This window comes from Cryptotermes secundus, unplaced genomic scaffold (assembly GCF_002891405.2).
Source record: "Cryptotermes secundus unplaced genomic scaffold, Csec_1.0 scaffold10411, whole genome shotgun sequence".
NCBI lineage: Eukaryota > Metazoa > Arthropoda > Insecta > Blattodea > Kalotermitidae > Cryptotermes > Cryptotermes secundus.
The window spans coordinates 1-9,265 of record NW_019737732.1 but is presented as its reverse complement, the minus strand read 5'-3'; the positions used below and the strand labels follow the sequence as shown (position 1 = coordinate 9,265).

At 44.7% G+C, this 9,265-nt stretch overlaps 1 long non-coding RNA gene across 2 annotated transcripts; it reads right to left on the bottom strand.

Annotated features, from left to right (window-relative positions):
- Positions 1–328: 328 nt before the first annotated feature.
- Positions 329–1,743, bottom strand: LOC117282798. 2 transcript variants are annotated; one of them, XR_004513674.1, is made up of 2 exons: positions 800–1,743; positions 329–418 (listed from the first exon to the last, which is right to left on the bottom strand). It is a non-coding gene; the product is annotated as an uncharacterized LOC117282798 (long non-coding RNA). The 2 variants fall into 2 exon arrangements; XR_004513675.1 differs by having other exon boundaries at positions 998–1,733.
- Between the last annotated feature and the right edge of the window lie 7,522 nt (positions 1,744–9,265).

Here is a 9,265-nt window from a genome sequence, read left to right as displayed (position 1 = left end):
TGAACGTTTCTGTCTTTGAAACCTTGTGTTCACAGATTTTTTAAGTTGAAAAAACAAAAAATACACTAACATGGCATGTGAGTTCAGTGGTCTAATACACACTGTTTACTCATTATCCTGTGATAATATAGCATTTTATTGCCATCTATTTTTGCAAAATTGTTGTTTTGAATAATACTGAATGATTGACTGCGTGTAAAACACAGTGATAAATAAGAAATACACATACACACACACACACACACACACAGAGTATGTAGATTACATTCATCTTTAGTAAATCATTTGCCAGTGGCCTTCACACATATACTCACAGAGAGCTCTGTTCTGAGGAATTGTATTTCTTCCCTAAGAACATCAACTTCCTTTGAAATGTCGCTCCTGGTAGGCCCTTGATCCACACATAAATATGATATTCCTAGCAATGGAATAAAGTGCAAAACGATTTAAATGTATGAGAGAAATAACATATGTCAATAAATAAGGACTTAAGCATTAATAACATGGAATTGAAAGATCATGGCTGTATGTTTGGTAGATGTCAGACAATTCATTGATGTAAATCCTTGAGGGCCATAATCTAGATTCTGAAGATATGAGGTGCAGTCAGAGTGAAATGCCTTCTGCCCTTGTTCCTTACTGTAACTAACTCGTCACATAATTCTATTTCAGTTTGAATCTGAGCCCAGTAAGAGGCTATCGTGACAGGTCATTGGCAGTTTTCTTCACTCCCTCCAATCAAATATTTGATATTACTTAATAGTAGGCCATGACCTCTCCAAAACATTATGCACCATACCATTCAATGCTCTATAGCCTGAGCTGTTCACAGTGTGGTTAAGGCACAAATATGAAATGTATAATATTTACATGCTCTTTTATTTCTATTTAATATAGAGAGAGATCGAAACCACCACGTTTGCTGTTGTATAACATTTGCCCAGGCACGCCTATTCTTAACGTGGTTTCATGTGGAAAAAGAGAGTACTATCTGTACCCGTTTTCAAGTTAGAGGTCGTTTTTCAGAAATGAAACTGTTCAGCCTGTAGTAAAGCTCGCTTTCTATAACTCATGTCAATTAAAATGGTAACTAAATGACGATTGTACGCTCCGCAATAAGGCTCCTAAAGAATCTGTTTTCATATACAACTTCAAACGCTAGACGTACCACTACACGTTTCCACGAATCTTACGCTTCCTGCAGGTGCAGGAACGATGCTTTTGCGAAACTAGGCGTATGTGGAAGGATAATATTGGAATGGATTTTGAGAACAGAATGTTGACATGAGGGATGGATTCATCTGGCTCGGAGCAGGTACAAGTAAAGCGCTCTTGCAAACACGGCGATTAACCATTTTGTTCCATACATGGGACTGGAAAGATATCCTAATGAGCTAAGCGACTTTAAGTTTTGTTCCATAGTGTTAGTTGGCAACAGTAAATAGCACTCCTGCCACATATTCTGGAAAGTCATGGTAGCAGAATCGTCTGTTGACTTTCAGTGGACTACACGGCGATATATCTCAGAAGACAGTACACTTCAGACCTTCCTTATTCACCCTGACTTTCTGCGCCATAACCTACTCGCCTAACATAATATCACATCCGAAAAATCAGGGCTTCAATAATTCGGTCACCAGTGAGTACCCAAGCACAAAATAACAAATCCATTTTTTAATATTTGTCAGATGAGCATTTACGAACGCCACAAATGAATTTCGTTAAAATTTAATGGCGATTTTGTAAAGCCGTTAATTAATAACATATTGCCACCGTACTTGGAAATTATGGTTGAAATACTTACCAACGATCAGCACTGTAAGCTGACTGAGGATTGCACCAAGAATGCAGATATTTCGTCTTCTTCGGTTATAATCCATAATAAAAATGTATGAGAAGACAACCACTTGTTGAACTATTCTATAGTAACTATTACAGTTGCACAGTATATACAGACGAATCTGAATTGAGGAATAGTAGTGAACTCCTTGAACACTGAACTATAATTGTAGAACTTCCACTCAATGTACCTTCGTATATAACCAAGAGTCGGACATATAGAAAACACGTCACTGTCCGTATTGTTTAGGCTTTGCCTAACAACCGCTGTGTCCACGCTTTGCCTAGCACCCGCTGTTTACTCGTTTGCCTCGCAACAGCTGTTTACTCGCCGTTGCTAAGCAATGATAATTGCGTTGTCATATTTGCTGATTACACGCTTTGCCTAGCACCCGCTCTTTACTCGCTTTGCCTAGCGACAGTTGTTTACTCGCCGTTGCCAGTCTATGCCGGCAACATGAATCCATCAAGAGATAAACTCTGTGGCCTGTAGTTGGCAAGCGAACTATACCAACCAAGCGACTTACACTTGTCGGTGCCAACTTTAGTGGATGTAGGGTGTCGCGTGGTCAGCGACAAATTCATATTCCTCCAAAACGTCAGTTGACTCTCAATGGACTACATGGCATTATATCACAGAAGACAGAACTCTTCATAGCCACCTTTGTCAGAAACTCAGATCCTACATTTAAATATCCTGCTCATAGGGGCCACAGGGCGACCCTAGAAGGACTGTATATGCATATATACAGAGGGGCCCCAAAAAATGAACACACACCATTCTGCTACCATTTTCTCTGATGTCTGTCATTCGACATGGTTGTTGTTGTGGCCCAATTTTGAGATTGGAAATTTAAGGCATTGCCTTAAATGTTTCGAGACTTGCGAAAAGTGTTTTACAGCAATCGAGCAAAGATGACAATTGAGGAGGCCAAATGCGAGTTCCGGGCACGGTTGGACGAGACGAGACAGACGAAGGCCGAGCGGGGAAATACATCAACGATCGTCGCGAGCACAGCTCAGCCACCGACATTCAACGGAAATTCAATGTGGAGCGTGTTCCGGCGACAATTCGAGACCATAGCAGAACACAACCAATGGACGGACAAGGAAAAATCAACATACCTCATCACCGCTCTGAAGGGCCGGGCGGTAGAAGTACTACCCGGTATTCCGACAAATACAACTTACGAGGAAACACTTCGGGCATTGGAGGACCGTTTTGGGGACGAACACTTTGCAGCTGCTTACCGCTGCCAATTACGAACAAGGACGCAGAAACCTGGAGAATCCCTGCAGGACTTTGCCACGGCCATTGAACTTCTTGCCCGTCGTGCCTACCCCAATCTACCTGCTGACCACATAGGAAGAGAGGCAGGAAAAGCGTTTCTATACGGAATACGAGATGCCGATATAAAGATTCAGCTGCTGCTGGGAGGGGAGAAGATGGTAAACGAGGCCCTCCGACAAGCACTAGAGCTGCAGGCGGTACTGGTAGCATCTAGACCTCACGAAGGTAGCACAAAGACATACCGGAAGTACCGATCGCCCCCCCACCCAACGAAGAGACGGAAGACAATCAGGGTGCTGGAGTTGTGGAAAACTGGGCCACTTCGGGAATAACTGCCCCTACGAAAGGAAGGCTAATAGTGAAATGCTCCGAGAACATGAAGATAGGCCAGGCAGATACACACGGGAATTGCCAAGAAGCCACAAAGAACACACGAACAGGAAGGGAACCAAACCGTCGGGAAACGAGCGACGGCCGGCGGAGAAGGTAGAACGCCGGCATATGCATTAAGGCTCCCCACACTACGCACTCACCGACATGATGGAGAAAGCCAACATCAGTCTGGTCACCCAAGGATGGGTCGGCGATTAGGCGTGCCAGGTGACAGTGGACACTGGAGCTTACGTGACGGTAGTAAGACCGGATATCGCCGCCGGATGGCCTGAAAGACAGCCAAATCCAGATTTCCAGACCGTGTCTGGAGGACCCCTACCTATCCTGAAAGAAATTCTGTTGACTCACCCTGGGGCGCCGACCGATAACAATGTGGGTTTTCTTCGCGAATATTACAGATGAGCTCATCCTGGGACTGGACATACTGCGCGCCTATGATGCGTCTGTGGATATATGGCGCCAAACTCTGCGTCTGGCGGAAGAATAAGTATCGTTATGGAGTCCAGGGGCAGGATCCTGCCCTTCCAGGTTAGTAGTGGCAAAGGACCATGTGATTCCAGCACAGAGCGAGGGAATAGTGATGGCTAGAATGGAGAATCATCTGGGAGTAGAAAGTGGTCTAGTAGAACAAAGCCAGCATGCCCATACGCCTGATAGAATCTATGTAGCCAGGACCCTAGTTCAGGACTCAGGAAGTACCAGTGAGGGTCATGAATGTTACAAACAGGGACCAAAAACTCAGGAGAGGATCTCCTATGGCGCACTGTGAGCCAGTAACACTTGTGACTTTTCCCGATGTGGGGCAGCCACCAGCAACAGGCCTGAAACCAAAATTAGCGGAAGTGACCACAGCGAATAAGCCCCACGTAAACACCAGAGAATTTCAAGAATTAGAGGAACTCGTAGCCGAGTACGCGGATATCTTTGCGAAGGACAAATAAAATATATCACCACATAGACACGGGAGAAACCCGACCAATTCGACAGCCACCGAGGAGAGTACCCCTGGCAAAACAAGCAGAAGTAAATGAGATGCTTGATAAAATGTGAGGATAGGGGGTTATAGAAAAATCGGACAGCCCTTGGTCGTCCCCGGTCGTTTTGGTCAGGAAAAAGAATGGGGAGCTCCGTTTCTGTGTGGACTACAGAAAGCTGAACGACGTTACCGAGAAGGATTGCTTTCCACTACCCCACATTGACGACACCCTGGACACGCTGGCCGGAGCCAATTGGTTTTCAACTCTTGATTTAAATAGTGACTATTGGCAAGTCGATGTACACCCAGGCGACAAAGAGAAAACAGCGTTTCCGACAGATCAAGGGTTATGGCAGTTCACAGTCATGCCCTTTGGCTTCTGTAATGCTCCGGCAACCTTCGAGAGGCTAATGGAGACAGTCCTACGGGGTCCCACATACGATTCATGCCTTGTGTATTTGGATGACGTGATCGTAATAGGCCGCACATTCCAAGAGCACATGCTCAACTTACGGAAGGTGTTTGAGAGGTTCAGGGAAGCCCGTCTGATACTTAACCCGGAAAAGTGTAAACGTTTGCAGAAAAAAAGTCAGGTACCTCGGTCATATTGTATCACCAGACCGACCCGGAAAAATTGAAAGCCGTGCGAGATTGGCCGACCCCGGAGGATAAACATGAAATTAGAAGCTTTCTGGGACTATGCACTTATTACAGGCGGTTTATCTCAGGGTTTTCCAACATTTCGAACCACTAATTAGACTAACGGAAGAGAAACAAACCTTCCAGTGGACTCAAGAAGTGGAGGCCGCTTTTCAAACACTAAAGGGAGCCCTATGTGCTGCCCCTATTCTTGCCTACCCACAGCCAGGAGAGAAATTCATTGTGGACACAGATGCAAGTAATGGCGGAATTGGAACAGTTCTCTCTCAAATACAGGACGGACAAGAGCGTGTCATAGCTTACTTCAGCAAGGCGCTAAACAAAGCAGAGAGAAATTACTGCTTAACCCGACGAGAACTACTTACCATAGTGAGGACACTGGAACGTTTCCACAAATACCTCTACGGACAACAGTTCCATCTGCGCGCGGAGCACTCTGCGCTTTCCTGGCTTATGAGTTTCAAGAACTTAGAAGGACAAACTGAGAGCTGGATGCAGCGTCTACAGGAGTAAAACTCTACTTCGGAGCATCGTCAGGGCCGGAAACATAACAACGCCGACGCCCTTTCTAGACGACCCTGCCAAGACCAATGTACGCACTGCCACAAAGTTCTGACGCTGGCAGAGGTAAAGCAGATACGCGCTATTGCAACCCTACCGGCAGCCGACTGGGACCCGGTTACCCTAAGAGAGGAACAGCTAAAAGATCCAGATACAGGGCCTATTCTACAGGAATTAGGAAACGGCCAACGACTGAAATGGTAGGATATCGAGGATCGGAGTCCCACGTACAAAAGCTACTGGGCCCAGTGGAAATCTCTCGCTGTGAGAAATGGCGTACTAGGGCGCAACTGGGAATCCGCCAACGTAAGATGTCAAGTAGCCCAGATAATTATTCCTCGGAGCAGGGTGAAGGACATTCTGAGCGAAATACATGGTGGACCGTCAGGAGGTCACTTGGGTGTTAACAAAACCCTGAATAAGGTTCAGCAGAGTTCTACTGGCTCCAAGCAAGAACCGATATTGAGAAATGGTGTCGACAGTGCTACACATGTGCAGCCATTTTATTACATGTTAATAATAATGCTTTCCCTATAATTACACATTATCCAAGTGCACATGATGCAGTATCACGCAATCAACTCATGAAGTAGGCGCTATGTAGACAGCTGCGTAACATGACCCAACATTAAATGAAGTTTTAAAAGTAGGAGAATTTCTTTGTCTTTGGGGGGGTACTTCGTCACATGGAACATTCTAGAAGGAATGGATGATGTAACGTGGCTGCATCTTTGGTGTGATTGGCTGAGGTTTGTAACCTGGGTATTCACTTTGGATTGATAGCCAACCAGACCAGTGCAGGATGTGCATTACATGATGGCAGTATTTTAGTGTCACATTATTTAATTCTCGGCAGTGTGAAGAGTCACTTAATAATAGTCAACTAAGCTGGACATATGTCTGCGTTCCTCTTCCAAGGACCAGGACAAAATGTTACCAGGTTCACTCCACATGGAGGTCGACTGGCATCACATTACTGATGACTAATAACATGGATCTTGGCATGGCATGAAGGGCTTTCATAACCTGATCAAATTCACGCCATGCCTTTTCTGTCATGTCTTCTTCACTTAACCTTGTCATAAATTTCATACTGACATTCAAAGGTCTCTCTGTTAAAATTTTAAATAGTTCAGAATTATCTTTCACACCTAATTCACTTGCATGGTTCTTGATGTCAGGCTGATTATTTGTAACAACTGCTATCCACAGACGACAGAGGGATTGGCGTACAGAATGTAGCAGATCCTCGTAGAGGCCATGGTCCAACGAAACAAGCTCTGCTTTCCCATATGCAGCCTTCCTAACAAACACATTACCTGGATGAGGATCTGCATGCACAAATCCTGTATGGAATAGCTGTTCGGCAAAGGTATCGAACAGCTTGTGGTCAACATCAGCGAAGGAGAATCCCTGTTTCCTTAGGGATTCAACATCGCTAATTTTAGTTCCATATATAAATTCTGTGGTCAGAATTCTCTTGGTACTCAAATTCCATAGAACTTGAGGTACATTAATAAATGAGTACTTCAAGAGACCTTCTGAAAAGCGTTCTGAATTCTTGGCTTCATTAATGAAGTCAAGTTCATGTTTAAAATGTTCTTGTAGGTCCTCAAGAACTCACTCAAAATCAAAGTCTCGATGCAGCCATCCAACTATTTTGAGCAAGAATTTCATGATTACAATCACCAGTAAAACGATCTTGAAGATCTATATAATGGACCTCCACAGCTACTTCTCTGCCATCTTTGGTTCTATCATGGTAAACCTGTGCCATGCTGGCAGCAGAAATTGGCTCCTCATCAAAACTTTCAAAGATTTCTATGTGGGGCACACCAAATTCCTCAAAAAATAACTCCTTCAATTCACTCTTGTCTCGTGTCAAACACTTATCTTGAAGTGTTTTTAATGTCTGACATACTCATCTTGTAAAATGTGAGGACAACACGCCGTGCGAAAGTGGCACGGAAAACGCAAATCCATCGGAGGATGTCCCGTCGCGCAACAGCGGCACGACACAAGAGCGACATCGTGAAGAAGAATCATACTTGGGGAGCTGGTGGACTCCCGAGGAAACGACTGGTCATGGCCGCCAAGAAGATGACCCGCTACGCAAATGTGGCCCAGCACAAGATACCCAGATCTCAGGGAGATCATTTGGAGTCACGTACAAGCCCACATAAGGACGCGTCGAAAAGGAGACGAGAAGAACTTGAATGCGGGAGGACGCAGAAGAATCCGTCGTGAAAGGAAAGGACGTAGAACGACTCAAGGTGGAGAGTGAGACAATAAGGAGATTAAGAGATCAATTCGAGGCATGTGCAAGTGCACAAGCAGACGTGCTGAGCGGAATCGCAACAGAAACGGACATCAAAAAATGGACACTATGGAGGTGTCGACCCCCTCCAAAAGAAAAAGGATACTTCAAGCAGAGGAGGAACCGGTAACGTAGAAGTACCGGCCTTCCGAGGAAGAGTGAATGTGCGACGAATGAATGTGATACAACTGGATCTTCTGGCAAGCTAGCAGGAAACCGCTCGAGACAAGCTGGTCTTAAGAGGGGAGCGGCTGTAACGGAAGGAGAATTGTCGGTGTAGAGGAGTAGCCGAAACAACAGGAGACACAGCAAGCACAGCAACCGGAAGAAAAAGGAACAGGAATGTACCGTTTGGCTGTTCAAGACGAACAACCTTTAGAAGGGAGCAGTGTGATGTGGATGGCGTAGCGGGAGGTGGGGGTCGCGTGAATTATGTGTTCTCGCGAGTGACGTCACATACCCCCACTCCGTCCATCAGTGTGCAAGGCTCGGTAGACACCCTTTCACCCGCAATGACGTAACACGGGACGCCGCAGTAGCTCAGCCGCCGAAGACAGTTGAAATGGAACAGTCGCCGAGTTCAGTTGTAGCGAAAAGAAGAATACAGGAACGAGTGATTAGAAGTGATAGCGTGAGAAGCAGATGCCTGGCTCACAAGACAAATAATTGGGAGAGTGTGATAGAGAGAGACACTTGTATATCTCCCGTATCGTACTGTGAATACGTGTAGACTACTGAAGATAGAGTGAATAGAATATTGTGTAGGGTTTGTAAATTGTGGAAACCCGTAACAGTGTTATGATTAATTGTAACCAAGACATATAGGTTGTTGAATAAACCAATTAACAATCCGAACGGCGTCTTCAGTGGCAAAACACGTTACAATATCATATCTTATCTTTATTGCATTCAAAGATCAATCATTGGTACAAGACCACAAGATATAAAACTTGTCAGAGAATATACTACGTGTATCAAGCAGAACGACATACATTTCATAATATGTGCAACAAGCCATAATAAAATAAATGTTGTCAGTTACGTATGCAATACCTGTAATTAAAATAAATGTACAAGAACATAAAACCAAATACAGAATTATATAATAAAACAGTATACCAAAACAACTCAGCGAATGGTTTAAAACAATGATTTTCAAACTGTGGGGCGCGACCCCCAGGGTGGGGGGGCGCAGCACACTTTCCTACAGATAACAATTAAAACTGCC